We start from the raw sequence: 21,638 nt of genomic DNA, 5'->3' as shown, positions 1-21,638 counted from the left end.
TTGCCAATCCGTGTACCTAGACAGGATTGAAAAATCATTCATAGCCATGAATGAGCAAATAGAGTATGAATTTTTCTTCTATATTCTAAATACTCACAACTGTCAAAATTCCCTACAGCAGCGTGCCTTGCATTTTGGACAGGTTTCCCCCAGGTAGTTCCCTTTGCCATGGTCTTCTAACCATAACTCCTAACTTCCAAAACCTTAAAGGGGTTATCCAGCGCTACAAAAACATGGCCACTTTCCCCCTACTGTTGTCTCCAGTTTGGGTAGGGTTTTGAAACTCAGTTCCATTGAAGTAAATGGAGCTTAATTGCAAACCGCACCTGAACTGGAGACAACAGTAAGGGGAAAAGTGGCCATGTTTTTGTAGTGCTGGATAACCCCTTTAAGTATTATCTAACACAGTTCACCTGCTTTTACAGGCTATTCAAACCCTCTTAAAAGGAACTCGCTGGCAACACTAAATGTCAAGCTCAAAACCTTAAAAAAAACTTGTGAACAAAGTCATAGAAAAGTTGTTCTACTGTAACTTTAAGAGACTGTAAAGTAAAAGTCATTGTTCTGCAGTTATCTCGGAGGCTGTTGAGCCTTTCTCAAGCATGTCATAAAGTACAACCACGGTTGTATTTTGTTAAGACATGCTTGAGAACGGCTCCGTTATATGTGGGTGCCGAAACGCGCTGCACTTATTAATAAATTATTCGTACTCCTGAATTGATGGTCCATCTCTACTGCATCTATCACGGACTGTGTTAACCGCTCACCTGCGCTTGGGATTTCATAGAGGATCAAGTGGCACGATAGGTCTGGATCGAGCCGTTCTGTCCTACATGTAATACTGAAGACAATGAAGGAATTTTATTAAAGCTGCATCTGGTGCAGATAAGCAAAAGGTTACAGGTTTTGAACCCTGCTTACCCAAAAATGTGCCTATTGTCCCTAAATGTTACTTTACCACAGAGCTTGCATCCACAGATTCATAAGCCCTGTCCCTAAAATATTCGCTGTATCATGAACACTAATGCAAAACTAATGTAAAACTTATTATAGTGCAGTTAAAGCTACACTGTACCTACAATTTGGGAGTTGTACCTTCAGATAGCTCCTTTTAATCCAAGATCTGTCCTGGTGTCCGTTCACCAGGTGATGCAGTTATTGTCCTAAAAAACAACTTTTAAACTTGTAGCCCTGTGCCCAACAGCCGGGGCTTAGAGTATCTGTACCCCTCCGTCCCTCCTCCCCACCATCTTCATCATTAGGAATGCCACTGGAACATTTTCTCCTGTCTGAACATTGCACAGGTGCCTTAATCATCCAGCCCATGTTCAATATTCAAACAGCTGACAAATAGGAGACAATCTGCCTGGAGCATTCCTAATGAAGAGGACAGCGGGGAGGAGGGACAAAGAAAGGTGTGCCAGCCTAATCAGGGGTGTAGAGTCGGTAAGCCGCAGCTCCGACTCAAACTCAGATTCCGACTCCTGAATTTTATCAGGACCGACTGTGACTCCGACTCCTGCTCTTTCATAAATGGCCAGTCAGATACCAGGGGAGTTATTTATCACACTGGCTCAGCAGCTTCTCCGTAATGTCCTACATGATCCTAGGGCGACTTCTGAGGGAATGAGGAAAGACATAAAGCAGCGTCTCCTGTGTGTGCAGTGAATGCAGCCAGTCTCCAGCCTCCATGTCCTGAACTACTCATAACTAGACTAGATGGAGCAGGTGGTCTTTTCCTGCTGACAATCAGAATGACAATGACACACAGAAACACTGCTAACAATGCCAAATACCTGTAATATAGATGTCAGCCATAGTGATATAGAGGGGGGCACACATAGTGATATAGAGAAGTAGAGACACACCATAAAACACACCCACAGCCTGCTGCATCCATAGCACACACACACACACACACACACACACACACACAGGCTGCTGCAGCCATAGCACACACACACACAGGCTGCTGCAGCCATAGCACACACACACACAGCCTGCTGCAGCCATAGCACACACACACACAGTCTGCTGCAGCCATAGCATACACACACAGCCTTCTGCAGCCATACCGCGCGCACGCACACACACACAGCTGCAGCCATAGAACACTGAAGAAAAACACCACATTATGGACAGAGGTTACTGATACACTACTTATGTCTTCTCCTCCTCCTTTATATTACACAGGATATCTTCATATTACACTGCTGCTCATATACAGTCACTCAGCATCCAGGAAGAGAACACCACAGGTCTCCCCTACACAATGGACTCTTTAAGCTCAGAATCAAGCTGCAAAATAGTGACCGACAACTTTTCCTTGACCACCCTCATCCAATAGGGCCAGTGTCCTATTTGAATGTTGCTCATAATATATATTGATGACCAAAACTTATAAAATTCATATCAAAACTCAAATTAAAATTGTTCTAAGATTTTCTTTAAAGCTGGAGTCGGTACATTTTTTCAGACTCCAGCAAAAACTAGTTCCGACTCCACGACTCCACAGCCCTGAGCCTAATGCATACACAATCTAAGCCCGGCTGTTGGGCACGGGGCTGCCAGTTTAAAAGTTGTTTTTTAGGACAATAACTGCATCACCTGACGAACGGACCCCAGGACAGATCTTGGATTAAAACCAGCTGACGGTACAAGCACTTGGGGGGGGGGGGTCAGATTGTGAGTACAGAGTCGCTTTAAATCTAGTGTAAAAACAAAGGATTCTTAGAGTACTATAATAATACAATGTACTGTCTTTAAGAAACTGTGCAGGATACATTACCTAACGGGACAATGCACAATTGACCTTATTTTATTAGTACTGAAGACCTCAGGGCACTGAAAATGAAAGAAATGCCTTCTACACCAGAAAGAAAATAGATCTCCCCCCATTAGGTGACATCCCTGCCAGACCTGACCTTTTTTGTGATGTATACATATGAACTGTCAGGACAAGGTGAGGGAGATGATGAAGAGAAAAGAAGCCAAAGAATCTTGAATGCACTTCTACAAAGCAGTTCTCTATTTTGAGAGCCAAAACAAGGAGGATGTCAAATTTAAGGAGAAACCCTGAAGCACGCCATACATACATACATACATACATACATACATAGTTAACAGAGGGACCTACAACTGGAAAATGGAACACACAATCACCACACAAAGACTATGGGAGGGATTTATCATTGTTGGGGTATTTAATGTTTTCTCATACTTTTTTCCAGTTGTACGCCATAGGTACCTACAGTAAAATAACTGATAATAAGTGGTTTGGAAAAAGGAAGCAAGTGTGCATAAAAAAGCAGTGCAAATTCAATGGCGAATCTCCCCTTTTAGTTTATTTCGTTCTTGGAAAGTAGTGAAAATTAGTATATTTAGAATCCCCAGTACAAATTGTACAATTGTAATTGTACCCTCCTGTATTGTTTTCTCCAGATAATGACAATCATTGGGCCTACATGGAGTACGATTAGGATCTGCCCTATGCTGCACAGAAACAAATGTTCCCTATACAAGCCATTACCCCTAAGGAGAATTGCTTATTTATAAAAAAGGATGAGACTGGTGATGTCATCAGTCCACAAAGGTGTCATGCTCTAGAAGAGAGTTGTCATGCTCGCGGCCCTCAAGCTGTTGCAAAACTAGATAAAGCTTAAAGGGGTTGGCCACTTTATATTAAAATTGTTCAGTATACAGTATTAGTAAGTTTACTCATTGCTCCCTTAAAGCTGTGCTGTCCTGCTCTGTGGTGATTCTGTACATAAGATGGCTGACATGGAGGAGCATATGACCATGCCCCACCCCCAGTGTCCACCACTGAGCCTGTACTTGCCAATAGAGACACTGTGGGCAGGGCATGTTCACATGCTCCTTCATGACGGCCATCTTATGGACAGAATAACCACAGAGTAGGACAGCACAGCCTGGAGGAGAGAAGCCTATACTCTATATAGGACACACAGAGCTGCTGTCAGTAAGTACAATTACTAATAATGTACACTGAACTATTTTACTATAAAGTGGCTAGCCTCTTTAATCTATAGGTCCACACCTATCATGGATGGGATATGAAGCCATGTTTGAGCGTTTTTCTGGAACTACTGTATACATAGTTGTCAAGAGCTTATCGTCACCAAAAAGAAATGTTCTTTAATACATGAATCTGCTAAATTGCTTTATTATCTTGGGTAACATGGCTTACTATTACTTTTTTCCCCCAGTAGCTCCAGTTTCTTAATAAATGGCTGTCGTATCTCATTTCTATTAGAAGTGGACTAGAAGTAAAATATAATTTAGCAAATATTGTTAACTGCTGATAGGTAAACGTGCGGAGCTGTAGATATCTGGATTTATGTCGAGCTGTGACATTTTATCTGTCGCCAGGTCAGTTAGAAACCTATAAACAAAGGCGGAAGACGTGGCTGCACGTATATAATGGTAAAGGAGAAAATGGATTGTGAAGTATTTCATTATCTTCTGATGGAAAGAAATGCATTAAAATTTCCTCTATTTTCAAGTGCGTCTTGATAACACTGTTGCACGGCAACTGGTACGGCGCTATTATTGGCATATGAATAAACAAGAAGGTTTACAATATGTACTTGAGACCCGCATTATTCTGCATTACTTTATTTATGTGGAAGTCTTTTAAAATTATCCATTTGATTCTAGCACTTACAAGACCTGTGATGGGAGAGACAAGATTTCCACTCCACTGGTTTCAAGAACATTTCCACAAAATGCATAGAAATAAATAGATACATAAAGGAATAGCCAGAGGTCCAGAACACGGGAACATCATGTGCTGGGGTAGGACATAACCTTTAGGCTTCTTATAGGCATCTTTTACCTTACTCAGGAGTGAATATATAGGGGAAATTTATTAAGCTTTTGACTTTTTTGTCCCATGTTATGGCTTTGTATAATCCCAGCCAGCGAGTAGCAGAGCCTCCATGACTCCATGACTGATGGCTAAAGTAAGATGGCGTTGCAAGAGGATGGAAGCTTGCAGCCTTTATTATTGAAGTTAACTTCACAGGAAGTTAACCCCTTCATTACACTACACTAGACCACCAGGAGTATCACTAAAAACCCTTCAAGTTCCCTAGACCAACATAAAATATATTTTTTGCAGTCACCCAACTTAAAAATGTCCTGCTAGTATCTACAGTCCTTGGTGTAACAAGCAGATACACTACTAAAAGGGGTCTCACATACTCTTTTTTGACCAGTTAATCTCGGTTTAATATAGCTGTCCCCTGCATCTTCCATTTACTGTATTTCAAAACCCAGATTTCTCCAGGAAAAATAACAGAGACTCTAACAAGGCAATGGGTGTAGTCCGGCTGACCTATTCAACATGTTTGGCTTTTGACCATGTTCAGATTTTCTCCCTTTTTTAAAACGCCAAGATTTGTTTGGTAAATTGGACTGATGAGGGTTTTAAGGCAATTTCTAGAGATGAGCGAACCTTGAGCATGCTCGAGTCGATCCAAACCCGAACTTTCGGCATTTGATTGGCGGTGGCTGCTGAACTTGGATAAAGCCCTAAGGCTATGTGGAAAACATGGATATAGTGATTGGCTGTATCTATGTTTTCCAGACAACCTTAGAGCTTTATCCAAGTTCAGCAGCCCCCGCTAATCAAATACCGAAGGTATCAACTTGAACCCGAACCCGGTTCGCTCATCTCTAGTAATTTCCCAAGCATTTTCCTAGTGTGGGTGTCATCTGACCCAGCAAACCAGGTGATACCAATGCTTCGCACAAGGGGCGTCAGGCAAAGAAGTGTAGTCAGTAATATTGGTCAGGCACTTGAGAGTTGGTACGGCACACAGGGGTCAGAAAAAGGCAGATATCTTCAAGAAGATCAAGGATGGCCAGAAAAAGCAGGCACTGGTCCTACATGGATATCAGGAAGTGATACAACACACTATCACTATGAAAACAATGGGACATAGTGCATATAAGGCACAGAATGTTAGGAAAAGCTGCCTTATATAGGTAGTACTAGCCAGAGATAGGTGGTGGACAGATTAAGTATGCATCTGCTGGCACTTTAGGCGGTAGTAATAAGTTTTGTATTAGTCACAGGGGAAAACAAACTAACATTAGCAGAATGGTAGTTTAATTATGGATGGACAAAGGTATTGGTTAGTAGAGTGGAGGGAGTCAGTGGCATTATAAACAGTTAATGGGGTATTTTCAGTAGAAATGAGCGTATGCACGGCATTTGATCTCCAGTGGCTGCAGAAATTGGATGCAACCCTAGGGAATCATGGAAAACATGCATACATCCTATGGCACTGCACTGTATAGCAGTGCCTAAGATGGCTCTGACTACAGTTCCCTGCATAGCTGGCTAGCTAGGAAACATGGCCTGTTTAATCTGAAAATTCTCTGCCTATAGTATGGTAAGCCATCAGGAGCTCTGTGGGCAGGGGTACCCCTGCCCCCACGAGCACCGATGATCATCAATAGAGAACGCTGGCCAGATCGGTACTCGCCGGTGGTGGCCCCACCCCCCAGTGCTCGTAATGGCTTACCAGCAGAGGATTTCAGAATAAACAGGACAGAAACAGCGGAAGGAATGTAACAGACATATCTTCATCCATAGTGCTCCATGCCCACTAAGGAGCTATCAGCAGGTTACATTTGACTAACCTGCTGATAAATCCCCCTTAAGGCATATTACAGCATGCTATCACTTTATGAGATGACTATACCCCTTTTATTCTGGCTTTCACAAAAAAAAAATGTAGCAGATTTAGAAAACTGCTAGGAAGTCAAAAAGATTTTGTTTTATAAAATGTAGGTGACCTGTGAAGGTTCAATTCTACATCATTATCTTTTCTTTAAAATGCTTCTGAATGAAGATGAAAGCAACAATGTAAAGAGAATCTGATGATTCAATTTTGCAACAGAAAGACAGAAGAAAAAGAAGCAACAGAAGAAGAAGAAATCAGACCAATGGTGAAGATTTCAATATACTGTGGAGGGCAGGTCCAGGGGAGGCACATATACAGATGACGTTCTTATGCGGACATTTTCTCCATTTTAGTTATCTAAAAGTGACTCTGTACCAACAATCTGTCCCTCCCAAACCACTTGCACCCTTGGATAGCTGCTTTTAATCTATGATCTGTCCTGGGGTCCGTTCGGCAGGTCATGCAGTTATTGTCCTAAAAAACAACTTTTAAACTTGCAGCCCCGTGCTCTACGGGCGTGGCTAAACATATCTGTGCCCTAACTTTGCACCACCCCACCGTCCCTCGTCCCCACCTTCTTCATCATTAGGAATGCCCCTAGAATATTTTCTGCATGCTGAACACTGCACAGGTGCCTTAACGATCCAGCCTATTTCCCGGGCTGAAACAGGTGATGAATAGGAGAAATCCTGCCAGGAGCATTCCTAATGATGAGAAGGGCGGGGAGGAGGGACAAAGAGGTTGTGCCAGTGTAATGCATACACAATCTAAGCCACGCCCGTTGGGCACAGGGCTGCCAGTTTAAAAGTTGTTTTTTAGGACAAAAACTGCATCAGCTGCCGAACGGACCCCAGGACTGACATTGGATTAAAAGCAGCTATCCGAAGGTACAAGTGGTTTGGGGTGGTCAGACTGTGGGTACAAAGTCGCTTTAAAGAAGACATGAACCCAGCAGTAGGAAAAAAAGGGTTAAAGGGGTACTGCGTGAGGGAAAAAATAAAAAAAAATTCTACTGGGGTCAGAAAGTTATACAAATCTGTAACTTACTACTAATTAAGAAAAAAACTTAAGCCTTTCACTTATTTATCATCTGCTGTATGTCCTGCGGGAAATGGTGTATTCTTTCCCATTACACACAGTGTTCTCTGCTGCCACCTCTGCCCATGCCAGGAACTGTCTACAGCAAAAGTCATTCTCTATAACAAACTTTTCCTGCCTCTCTGATAAGCAAGAACCTTTAACAGCGTGCATGATGCTGCTTAAGTTTTAGTGATTATTGACACTTGGGCTTTGGGTGTGATGCAGAGCTCCCAGATTCCTTTTAAATAGTTGCTAAATTAAGTAAATTTAGTGCTAAAAACGTAAAGGGTGTTCCCAGTATGTGGCAAAAAGTGAAGAATATAACGTATACCAAATATACTATGTGCTTAAAAAAGACCTAAAACCTACAGTAAAAGGACCATTAACACTTACAACATATCTACAGGATGGGTGGATAGGTATTTAAAGTTCTGTTAAACTGGAAGTTTGGGTCTCCTTGGATACCAATATGCATTGAGACTGTAATGTGCCCGACCCTCACTGGATCCAATGGGGTTTGCGTGCATTACGGTCCAACTGTGTGTCGAAGACGACCCAAACTTCCAGTTGAAGGGTGCGTTCACACGTACAGGATCTGCAGCAGATTTGAAGTTGCAGGTTTGCTTTGAATCTAATCTGTGCCATGAAATCTGCTGCAGATCTTGTACGTGTGAATGCACCCTAACAGAGAAACTCGATGCTGATCCGGCACAGACAGGTACACTTTTTTAACAGTGGGTCCGACTAAATACTCAGGTACCTGTTCTTAAGATCAGAGGGGTCTTGGTATGATCATATACTCATACCTTATTCTGCAAACAGGGCATAATGGCTGGGCAACCTACTTTGGGTTGTTGCCTTCCATTTTTTTTTCTTTTCATTTTTCGTTTTTACTGTTAACATCTAGCACTAATACATTGTGAGGCCAGGCTGGTAGTGTATCAGTCATTCTGCGGTGTGTTTCAGACACCTTTTGTACCCTGTCTTGAAAATTGTCTTGGAAAAAAAGGACATAGCTTATACTGACAAACTACATTTATTTGTTGCTGAGCACCTCCTGCTGCTCTCTGGGATTGAGGCGGCAATGCTTCAGAGTGCCAGTGTATGACTACTTGTTTTATCCTTAATAATATCTGGGTGAACAGATGACAACATTAGTGTGTACGTGCTCTTTGTTGCTATCCGCAGAAAGCCGGTCGACAGATACTCTTCACACAAATAAACAAGAACAGTGTTAAATAAATGGCAGAGGTGAGAGATATTTGCAGGGTAATACAGACAGAACGATAGACGGGGATGTCACTATTCCTGGAAATGGGGTTACAAATAGGCGGGTGTGACGCCAATGAAGAGTCTGAGTGAGTGATAGACAGGCAGAGGGCCTTTTAGAATAAGCCACAGGTGGGATGTTGGTATAATAGATAGCAATGCAGGTCACCGCCAGGGAAGAGAAGGAAAAGCTAGGGAGATAGCGGTGTGTGTCACTGCTTAGAGAACAGGATGACGGATGACTGTGAGTGTCTCAGAGAGTGGCTCTGTGTGAGATATCTGAGTGTGTCACAGCAAGATTAGCAGTCATTAAAAGAGCAGGTTAAGGGGTGACAGATAGCTCCACATTGCCACCTGTTACAAGACCAGCATGATAGATGAGTGCTGACGTCACGGTGAGACAAGCCGAAAGGAGTCTTGTGGGAAATTGCTGTGATTAGAAAGCGGTACACAGAGGCACGCGCACACAGAGAGGACAGACGTCTGTCTTTGCTTTGCCTGACCTGACAAGCTGGGAGATGACAGCCACAGCTGCGCTATTCTCTAAGCAAAGCACCTTCATGCCATTCACGCTGTTCATTAGTATCATGGCTTCACCATACTGCACCTAGGAATTAATGCCCCAGCACAGACCCCATGGCGTCTTGTCCCGTGTCTGCAATAACTTTTCTGAGACAGCATCTCAGTGCAGATGTCTTTTTCAGGCATAGGCTAATAAGCAGAAAACATGTATATAATATAGACATAAAACACTAAATCTTATATCCGACTGCTAAGTGAACAAACAAATCTGAATCTACATTATTTAAGGGCTATGGACACAATTGAATAACTTTTATTACGGTTTCCATTAAAGATTTGCTTAGTTTCTCTTCTACAGTGTCTTTGTTTTGGCATACGGCTCTCATAACAACTGTGTATATGGAGAGAGAGACAGCAGAAAAGAAACTGAGCAAAATCTTTATTAAAGACCTAAGAAGAGAATGCTGGGATGTTTATAGCTCCATAATAAGTTTAAAGCAAGAACAAAGTTTGAAAAGGTATTACCCTTCCGCGCTCCTCAGCACTCCACTTCTGTCGCTGTGTCACCTCATGGCACCATGATGCGGGCATTAGCCACAGCATGTGGGTATGATTTTGTGATAACTCTGATTGAAAACCGCTCACTGGTCTCAAAAGCAGGAGCCATATTACACGGCTTGATGCATAGTTTAAGCGGATGCCGATCTGCTATAGCCTATTTACACGACTCAACAATCGTAGAGCAAGGCCTGCATGGACATCGTTAGTGATGCAGTCCATGCAGTTCTGGCCTTCAAAGGAGAAGTCCGAAGAAGTATTGTATTGCCCCCTAAAGTTATACTAATCACCAATATACACTTATTACGGGAAATGCACATAAAGTGGGTTTTCCCTGCACTTACTACTGCATTAAGACTTTACTTCCTGGATAACATGATGATGTCACGACCCGACTCCCAGAGCTGTGCGGGCTGTGGCTGCTGGAGAGGATGATGGCAGAGGGATGCTCAGTGTCCCTCCAGTGCCCTGTGTCCCTCAGTGTCCCCCTGCCATCATCCTCTCCAGCAGCCACAGCCCGCACAGCTCTGGTAGTCGGGTCGTGACATCACCATGTTATCCATGAAGTGAAGCCTTGATGCAGTAGTAAGTGCAGAAAAAAAGCACTTTAAGTGCATTTCCCGTAATAAGTGTATATTGGTGATTTGTATAACTTTTGGGGGGTAATACAATACTTAAATTTTTTTTTTTACCAGACTTCTCCTTTAAGTGTAAAATAATAAACTTTACGCAAACCTTTCCATGCTGAAGTGACGCTGTCCCGTCCTGGCCAGTCAGTGTCCTGTCACTACAGAGACAGCAGTTGCTGCAGGCAGTAGGCAGAAGCTAGAAGCAGCTTTTTTTTTCTTACACAGTCATTAGTCGTAGCTACATGTAGGGATGCGCTGCCAGGATGCCGATGACTTTTTAGCTGATGACCGTTTCTTTGGCTGATCATTGTCTTTATTAAACAAAGCAATAATCAAGCGATAATCCTTGTTCTCAACCTGCTAAAAAAACATCTTTTTCAAATGCTGCCAAGTGTCAAGCAGGTGTTCCGAGAGCCCTGGAGTGCCCCGTATAATTGACTCCTGGCGCTGTGCTGTTTGCTTTAGGTGCATGTGCAGCAAGTCGGTAAGGCTACTGCAAAAGTGAAGGAACTTACCACCTCTGTGCCACAAATACAGGACAGGGCTCAGCACTGGAAGCCAAGCCTTGTTTACCAATCCAAGGCCATAGGGAGGGGAAACAGGGAGATGTTTATATTGTGTCTACATTTGTGTTGCAACCACGCACTACTACCCCAAACATGTTCCTTACTTACAAAAAGACTAGGTGAAAGTTTAGAACCCAGTGTTGGACCCCTTCGGGATACCACTCGTATACCACCACTAAGAAGTTTATCTAGGATAGGGTCCTGCCTCAGCACCGGAACATATTTATTAATGATAGTTTTTATTTTACTATACTGTCTACTGCATGCGGTTACAAATTTTGGGCACCCTTGATTAGATTTTAAACAAGATTTGTATCTATGTGTGTATACCATGCTTAAGGGTGTGTAGCCTGAAACATGTTGGTTTATGTAGACTATGGGTTGTTCTTTTTATGAATAAAGACGTTGTGGACCGGTAACCCGTCAAAGTGCTGAACAGCCATCTTTTCCTGTACTCCTGCCCTTGGTTTGTGTGGTGAAAGGAACAGAGATGTAATACCACACACAGCTTATGTTTTATCCTGGATAAGTGTGTTTGTGTGTGTGTGTGTGTGTGTGTGTGTGTGTGTGTGTGTGTGTGTGTGTGTGTGTGATTAAAGGAGAAACAGGAATTTGATTCTTGCATGTTGAAATAGCAATTACCGCATAATGGTCCTTTTACGTATTTATGTTTACAGCCGTAACTGTTGATGTTGTCAGGAATTCTAATAACAAGCTTGTGTTGTACAGTATATAGAGTACAATAGGCTATATAGCGTACAACAGAATGGCTTCCAAGGGGAAGAGTCTCCTTAAAGAAACAAATACCGCAGTATTTATAAATGGGATCAATTCTCATTGAATCAACAATTATTGGAAATCTTATACACTAAAATATACGGTAATGGTTTCACCTGTCAAGTAGGAATTTACTCCCTATAGCCTGTAAAGATCAGGTCTTTTTTTCAGCAGACATGAGCGCTTACAGGCAATCAATAATCATCAACCAATTCCAGAGTCGATATTCTAATTGTTGTTTGTATGTGATTCTATTGTACATCAATTAATACAGAGATAGAATATTAGGCAGCATAGAACAGTATACTGTATATGCACTATATCAGCATTAAAAGGCTATAGAATATCAATCTAATAAGCTTTATAGATTTCCTGCACGGTAAGCTGGTACATTACACTGGTATGTTACCATATCAGTATCTTATTCTTATATGTAAGTCAATGCTTAAAGTGACTGACAATATACCCTAAGTACTACTTAAAATGTGTATATAAAAAGGATTCCAAGTGCACATTTTACACCTTGTATACTGGAATAATGGCATTAGGATAACGTGTTATGGGTGATAATGAAAAATTTGTCACCAATAACAACGATTTTTATGGGACAACTGACTGAGCTCCACAGTAAACAGGTTCTATCATTTATCATCTTCTCTTGTATTCACAATGGTGAATTATCATCATGAATTTCTGCCAATGTAAATGCACATAAAAGGGGGACATTTACCAACATGTTTTAAGGACTAAAATTCTGCATTGATTATTTTTGAATATATATATATATATATATATATATATATATATATATATATATATACACATATATATATATATATATATATATTTTATATATATATATATATATATATATATATATATATATATATATATATATAGTCATCAGAGCATTGTTTTTCTGATCCAGCAATCTACTCTCATTAATTTACTACTCCATTTTATGCTGACAGCTAGGAATCTTAATTTGTAATTTCGCTATTCATTACCAGATACCTCAGCTTAAAACAGCTCAGTCTTATTCAGCCTATTTGCTTGCTTAAATGTATGGTGCGGTGCATGGATATTAAAGGGGTAGCTCACCCAAAAAAAATTCTATCACATCAACTGGTGCCAGAAAGTGCCAGAGATTTGTAATAAACTTTTATTAAAAAATCTTGAGTCTTCCAGTACTAATCAGCTGCTATATGTCCTGCAGGAAGTAGTGTATTATTTCCAGTCTGACACAGTGCTCTCAACTGCCACCTCTGTCCATGTCAGGAACTGTCCAGAGTTTGAGCAAATCCCTATAGAAAACCTTTCCTGTTCTCCAGGCTGGAAAAAAATCACTTCCTGCAGGACATATAGCAGCTAATAACTACTGGAAGAGTGGAGATTTTTAAATAAAAGTAAACTACAAATCTCTCGCACTTTCGGGCACCAGTTGATTTAAAAAAAAAACACAAAAACATTTTTGTTGAACAACCCTTCATTCCCCGCTTGCTGTCTGAGCTATTACACGCACAGACATCGAGCTGGGAGAAGCATGGGGGCCACAGAGAGCTGCGGGAGGGGTTGCCGGGTTGGCCATAAAAGATAGCAGCAGTCTGCTGCCACCGCTCCTATTATCGTTGTGATTATAGAACATGCTGTAAAGCACAATGTCGGTTGATCGTTGCCTTTCAGCATGTGCTGTTACATGAAACGATTATCGCCCAGAAGGGTCGGTAACTGGCCAAATATGGCCAATAATGGTTTCGTGTAATAGGACCCTTAGTCAGCTGATTGGTGGGGTGCTGGGAGTTGATCTGATTTTGATGGACAATACCAGTGATGGAAAATCTTCTGCACTAAAGCTGTTTCAAAACTGCAATTCCCATGATAGGCAGCTAAAGCCATATCTTTGGTTGTGCAGGCATGATGGGAATTGTAGTTTTGGAACAGCTGGAGTGTCAAAGGGTTGCCATCTCTGGCCTATACTAAATACTATATAGGTTCTCTTCTCCTGCAGTTTTGGGTAACCACCACTCAAAGTACTTTCACATAGCGCATATATAACCCAAGCATACATCTGATTCTAATGTAATCACACCGTGAACTACAGCACCTTTATAAAAAAAACAATGGTAAATCCTGGAAAATCCCTTTAACACACTCTCAATCAGTGTTTAATGGGGCTTCAAGAAAGTTGACAAACTTTAGTTGCCCCAAGAGATCTGATGAGACCCAAAGCAGCGGTAAACACAACAGTAGTTCTCTGTGATTGAGTGATTGTGGAGTGATCACTAATGATAATTGTTCTAAGATGATTGTTCAAGATTGTGATTTCTTCCATCAGTGAGAAGTAGTATGGGAATTATTTCAGCATTTTGCCCGTCTTCACTGATAAATACTATGACTACAACGTTTAATCAGATAGAAAAATAGCAGAAAACACCATTCTACAAGTAAAATCAATAAGGGGGCTGACCAGGATTAGAAAATCATGTCTGCTTTTATCTAGAAATAGCTGCACAAATGTTCATGGCGTGTGTGGTTACTGTAGCTCAGATCCAATCCAGTGAATGCAGCCGAGCTGCAATACCACAGACAACCTGCAGACAAAGGGTGGTGCTATTCCTAAAGGTTTTTGATCCTTCACAACTAAACTGGGTGTTATCTGGGTGTTATGTCCAGTGCAGTTTAACAGAGAAATCTACCTTTGGTGATTTTCCTAGGTTTAGTAGTGTTATATAGGAAAGGGATTGGTTCTACAAGTGTCTATATGTCAGTAAAGCCCCTCTTCTTAAGAAGTTGTATGCCGCCCTAGGGAGCCCGCATCTCTAAACATGAACATTAGGCACAGCCAAACATTCCTGTGTTTTCTACAGGGAGGGGTAGGGCACAGCCAGATGTCTGAGATTTCATACAAAAGGTTCTAAGACTTTTACCTTTAGGATAGACCATCGTGATGAAGGGATTCCCAATACAATTAAAGGGCAGCTATACCTTATATCCATCCCATTGACATGAATGTGACGCAATAAAAGGTTGTGTATGAAAGGGTTATGTTTGTATTTTTAATCTTTACTTTCAATTCATGATGTTTTCTTTGTTTATATTGTATCTTTTCTCTATCTTTCTTATCTGCTTGATGTTCTTAGTGTCTTAAGAACTGCTCAAACGTCGGTTTATGGGAAGGCACAACATAGGACCACCTTAAAGGCCGTACTACATGGCCCGACCCACAGTAAAGGCCCTATTCCACGAATAATGCGGCCGATAATCGTCCTGTGGAATAGAAGGCAGAGATCAGCCATGTTGAAAGACAAACGACTGTGATAGAACGATCTGCTGCAATCGCTCAAAAGGAATAGGAGCGGCGGCTGCAGACCGCCACTGTCCTCTATGGGCTGCCAGGACGATCTAGCAATCACCCGGGCAGCCCCCCGCAGCTCCCCACGGCCCGTCCCGCAATCACCCGCTCGCTGCCGCCACGTGTAAAAGCAGCTAACAGTGCTCTTTGCTTCTCACAGTCTGAATAGGGCCTTAAGGATCGGCGCTTATTTACAGAGAGCAATCGGCCAATGGCTGCACATCTCTTACCACATGGAGACAGATTATTATTTTTTTGACTAGTTTAAAGGGGTACTCCAGCGGGGGGGGGGCACTTTTTTGCTTGGATTGGTAAGGAGGTGGCTGAGGGAAAAGACGTCCACTCACCTCAGGTCCACTCAGTGACAGAGGCGGGATCTGAGTGGACTTGAAACGGATCCAGTCTCCTTCACTGAGTGGCTGAGCGGACCTGAGACGTCACATCTCGGGCCCGCGTCAGACACCCGGAAACGCAATGCAGGACCCGCCGCTGGAACCGGGGAGGTGAATGGACGTCTTTTCCCTCAGCCACCTCCTCCCAGCAAAAAAGTGCCCCCCCCCCCCCCCCGCTGGAGTACCCCTTTAAAGTGAGTGAGCTATCTCGCCAGCTGATTGCCCACTTTACAGGGGTAAAGGTAGGATTCACAGGGCCCCATAGCAAAAAATTTTAAGGGGCCCCCCTCCCCTACACACAACACAAAGCATGCATGTAAGTAAACATTGTGTCACTTGCACACTGCAGTACATAAGGGGTTAAGCAGAAGGCCACACACTCTTACCTTTTCCCCCTGCAGGGGCCCCATAGAAACTGCCTACCCTGCCTCTATGGTAGCTACGTCACTGCCACTCTTATACATTGGGCGAAAACCTGTCTTACTTGGCAAAAACCATTCTGTGTAGTAAATCTAAGAGGGGAAGATGCAAGGAACATGCAAGGTTTTTTTCTGGACTGTTCAGGAAGGGGAGAGGGTGACTGTTCATGCGTGCAATTCTGCTACAAAACCCTGCAAGTGTTCGGAAGTCAGGCTTCTGTAAAATCCAAGTGTTGGTTGAATATCCAACTACAGAGCTCAGACTTTATAGCAAAGTGTATTTTGTTTTTGTTTACTTCTTTGTATTTTGTTGCACTTTTTGCTTTTTTTTTTGTATTAGGCCACATCCCCTAAGTAAACTATTTTTCTTCACCTAGCAATTGGGTATGGAGTTATTTATTCATATTAGATATCACTAAAAGGTAACATGTTACAGCTGCTACCAAATGTACAAAGTTATACCTGGTAGCATATGAAGAGCTTATAGTGCTTGTACCCTTTCAATTAGCTTTTCAACAGGGGTGCCAGAATTTGGGCCCCATCCAATCTAATATTGATGGCCTATCCTGTCCTCGAATGTAAAAATCCCAGCATACACACAATGTTGTTTATTAAACAGGCCTACAATGGTATAATTACAATGAGAACTAATTTCCGAACATATATTTAAAACTGAAATCTCTGCAAAAGTCTGAAGCGCCAAAGGAGAAATGCAGGTGGTAATAAACAATGACAATATTCTGTGGACGGATTCCCAAGACAATAACAAGCTGGTTTTTTTCCACGATTTATTAGTATTTTGTTTTCAATCATGAAGAGGAAGTGCGAATAATAGAGGTAAACTAGGGACCCTCTGTATACACAATTCCACATTGTGGAGACTAACCTCTGGCTGATAATTCAACGTTTCTTTCAATATATCCCCCTGTTCCATGGCTTTTACATGGGAATGTGTTTATTGCACTTGATTATTGTCAACAAGAAGTGTATGGCTTGTCAAATACATTGTCATCACAGGGGTCTAAATGTAAGTCCCAGATATGTTTATGTATGGAGTCCTGGGCAGACAGGCACATTTAGCACTATAGCCTTGAGGGATTAAAAAATGTTTCCTGCCATTGTTTAGTAGACGCGTCCTATGATTTATAGAAGGAAAATGCCATCCATATTGTAAATTAATCACTGCAATGTATTCTGCGCTGAAAATGGGTCAGATCACGCTGCGCTGCATTGATGACAGCTCTTTAAAATGAATTTCCTAAGGTTGGTGACAGCGTATAGAAACCAAATTGAATGTTTGGAAAAACTTTCCTTTACTCCGACTTCAGCTTATTACATACAGCCAAGCATTCCCAATAAGAATGAATGGGCACTAGGGATGGTCCGAACCTGCCGAGGTTTGGGTTTGTACGAACCCGAATTTTCAGCAATGATTTCTGCTGTCTGCCCACTCGTGGAGAAGGTGGATACAGGGGGAGGGCCAACTGGGATACAGCCATAGCCATAAGTTGTATCCCAGTTTTCCAGGCGGTCCTCCCCCGGTATCCACCCGCTGCACGGAGCGGCCAGACAGCGGGAATCTGATGCCGAGCGTTAGGGTTCATACAAACCCGAATCTCGGCAGGTTCGGACCATCCTTAAAGGGCACATATAAATCTCCAAATCATGACATTACCATTGTGAGACCCATGTCAGTGGTGCGGGTGAGAACTCCTGGTTCTGGTTGCAAAATACTGACCAAAATACTGAGCAAAAATACTGTGTGGGAACATAGCCTTACAGAGATCAGCAGGGGGACCTTCTACTTTTTAAAAAAAAAAATCCTGGACAATCTCTTTATCGGGCCCTAACGCCTTTCCTATCCTGTAGATAATTAAAAGTCCTCGACAATCTTGACAATTTAAGGTGTATTGCAATTTTACCTATAGGCTGCTGAAGCTGTAAATCCAGCACTAAATAACTACCATTGTGTATTATACAAGAAATCATATCTACATCTCTTCTCTACAAAGAGTTAAACAGCAGCAATCATTTTCAGAAAACCCTCCACCCATATGATGATAAAAATTAAGTCTTTACGGCAGCTTCATGCGTGCAGCTAGCGAGCGGGCGCCTTCTCCATCACTCACCTGGCAGTATTTTACACTTCCCTAACTGTACATCTACAGACTGAAGTTTTTGTAAAGAAATAATTTCCCAAACCCTCACCAGTGTGAAATTAATTCATATGCAAACTCCAATAAATAATTCAGGATTATATAGAGAAATGTACTAGAAAATGCATTTATATCCTCTCCAGTCCCTATCCAACCCCAGATTTAATACATTTCTAAGCCACTGAATGGGATTTTGTGAACTAAATAACTGCTAAACGTTTATAGAAATATATTTTTTGTACTTTTTAACTGTGCTACGTGCCGATCTCAGCAGTTAAAGGGCTTGCCACAAAAAGATACCCACTAAACATATATTCTAATAGAACATAAGGGCTCAACATAGGGGGGGTTGCCAAACGCCCCCACCACCAAAGGCATGAGTAAAGGCTCCCACTTTTCTAAACCCTATGTGGCGAGTATTATATGGCCCTCAATTAAATAAAATTGGTGCCATGTAATTCTACAACCTCAGAAGTATGATAACCAGCCAGGCCTGCAGTGATCAGCTGATCACACATTTGTAGCAGGACCATGTCTTAAAGGGAATCTGTCAGCACTAGAGATGAGCGAACCTCGAGCATGCTCGAGTCCATCTGAACCTGAACTTTCGTCATTTGATTAGCGGTGGCTGCTGAAGTTGGTTAAAGCCCTAAGGCTATGTGGAAAACATAGATATAGTCATAGTATCCATGTTTTCCAGACAACCTTAGAGCTTTATCCAACTTTAGCAGGCCCCGCTAATCAAATGACGAAAGGCAGATGGGGCAGATGAGGGGCAGATGGGCTACAGCAGCAGAAGACCACCCGTTACTAGCATGGTGTACCTAATAAAGTGGCCAGAGTGTATATATATGTTTAATAATGTGTGTCTTAAATTACTTAAAGGCCTTTTACCCTAAAGAAAACTACTTCTGAACTGATGCATTATGTCAAAAACATTTTTCATATGCACAAGCATTGATAAAATATTAGAATTGGGTATTTGAGATAGATATATACACACAGTTACAAATTCCCCACTTGCTTTCATTGTTTGCCTCCTTTGCCTTTAGCTCAAAGTCATATTGCTTGTGATTTTAACTTTTATTAAGGGTTTTTTTATGATAAAAAAAACTCTTTTTTTCTTTACAGTAACTTTAGTCCCCCCAGGGACTCCTATAAGCAATGCACTGATTGCTTATAGGGATCAATGCAGTACATACTGTATTGATCCATGTATCTGGTGCTTGATTACTAAGGGCCGCTGAAGCCCCTGGTATTTGAGCGCTGGGCCAGAATCAGAACATCACTGAGGCCCGGTAATTATGAGGTATCGGCTTTTCATGATTCCATTATGATACGCCTTTCCTCCCCCCTCACTAGACCAAGGGGAATGTGTTTTAACTGCATTTAAATGGTTATTAGCCGGCTGCGGCACGGTACTGAGAGGGCTTACGGAATGATATAGGGTAGGTCATGGGTCACTAAGGGACACTAAAGAGACAGAGGTCTCATTTTAGATTTGGGGCATTTCTGCTGAGCACCAGGCATGGCTGACATGTCAATTCTCTTGCTTGAGTTAGATTGAATGTTTCAAGCTGCACAAGGCTCCTCTCCTCCTGCCAAACACTGTCACTTTTTCAAAAAGTGACAAGACCATCATAACATGGCAATAAATATACATGGCTTGATACATTTCTTCTGATATGTGAACACTATATACACAGTAGAACAAAATCTTAAACATCTAGGAAAAGAAAAAGAGAAGCAGTCTTTCTAAATGATGTTCACTCATCTACATCACGTTCAATTGTGTTTGTTCCTGGTCACCCATTTTGTTCACCCTCTTTATCTCGACTGTTCATCGTGTCTATACCTTGTATGATGTATACATACTACAAATCGTTTGAGCCCAAAGCATTTCATTACCGATGGCTGAAGTGATTAGATGCAGCCACAAGGCTGCCTCCGAAACATGGATCCAACTTCTTCAGCCACCATTAATCAAATGCTGCACATGCTCGGGTCCGGGTGAACCCGAGTGTGCTTATTCTATTTTTCCATGCATGTGTTTATTTGTCTATAATCAGTACATATGAAATATTTCACACAGCATGGTGGTGTAAGTTGGGCACTGACAATATTATCACACTGTATGGTTGTATTATCCAGGCACTGTATGACTATATGGCGCCATCGTTTGTCCCCCATTTAGTAATATTTGACCTAGAATAGCACAGTTATGAAGCCCCTGTATAGTGGTAATATTGGGCCACTCTATGTTATGCTCACATTAATTCTAGCACTTGCTTGTAGCGCACTGCTCCGCTCTATAAGCAGCACTCCCAGGTTAACAACTCTTCAGCTGAGAAGCTTGATTTATGTTTATGAGCAGCTTAGTGTAAGCCATTGTTCTCAACTATAATCCATTTTTGCTAAAACAGATTGGCTAAGAGTTTCCTCAGATGGATTGAGGGATCAAAGCTTAATTATAATTACCATTTAGCCTATAAAACACATACACCTTCTAGAGAAAAAGTAGAACAGATCACAATAAAACACATTATCGAACCTAAATTTCTAAAACATACCAACAAAAAAGTAAACGTAAAAAGATTACTATCGGATTGTGATGTTCACTATTTTAATGTGATACTTACATTAAATTAGTGGTTGACTCTATAGCGCCGTACAAAACTGCCGGCAGACAAGATGTTATCTTCTTCCTAATAAAAAGAAACAGTCTAGTAAATAGGTGTGCTTTTTAAATTTTTCCTTAATATTCCTAAAATAAGCTATATTTGTCTGTGTTTGCACACTGTCTAAATCTGCAATAAAAGTCATTCAACCCCCTCTGTGAATCAGGATTATTTGTAAAATTTACAAACCTTCAACTGTCTGCACAAAAAACAAAACAAAACACAAGAACAATGTAAATAGTAGAGATGAGCGAGTAGTGAAATATTCAACTTTTGAGAATTCGAATCAAATAGGCCCCGATTCGAACGAATATTCGATCCCCATTATAGTCTATGGGAAAAAAATTCAAAGCACTTGGAAATCCAAATTTGACCACTTGGAGGTCACCAAGTCCACCATGAAACCTCCCTAAACGATGCGAACACCTCCGGAATGAAACTGGGACATTAGGGGGAGCATGCCTGGGTGCACCCAACACCTCAAAATCGCAGTATAATGCCACTCTCTGCAGTTGTGAAAGAAAAAT

General features: G+C 41.7%; 1 protein-coding gene across 4 annotated transcripts in view; it reads right to left on the bottom strand.

Moving 5' to 3' along the window:
* The window catches only part of TSPAN4 (tetraspanin 4), a 422,638-nt gene that overhangs the window by 240,579 nt on the left and 160,421 nt on the right, over positions 1-21,638 (bottom strand). For 2 of the 4 annotated variants that reach the window (XM_069965625.1, XM_069965624.1), the window contains one exon: positions 21,073-21,138. The exons of the other annotated variants lie outside the window; for them this stretch is intronic. The gene's annotated coding sequence lies outside the window, so the exon portion shown is untranslated. The remainder of the gene's footprint in view (positions 1-21,072; positions 21,139-21,638) is intronic. 4 annotated transcript variants of the gene reach the window in all.

This window comes from Dendropsophus ebraccatus, chromosome 4, assembly GCF_027789765.1.
Source record: "Dendropsophus ebraccatus isolate aDenEbr1 chromosome 4, aDenEbr1.pat, whole genome shotgun sequence".
Taxonomy (NCBI): Eukaryota; Metazoa; Chordata; class Amphibia; order Anura; family Hylidae; genus Dendropsophus; species Dendropsophus ebraccatus.
The sequence above is the reverse complement of the archived record's forward strand: the minus strand, read 5'-3'. Positions and strand labels throughout refer to the sequence as shown.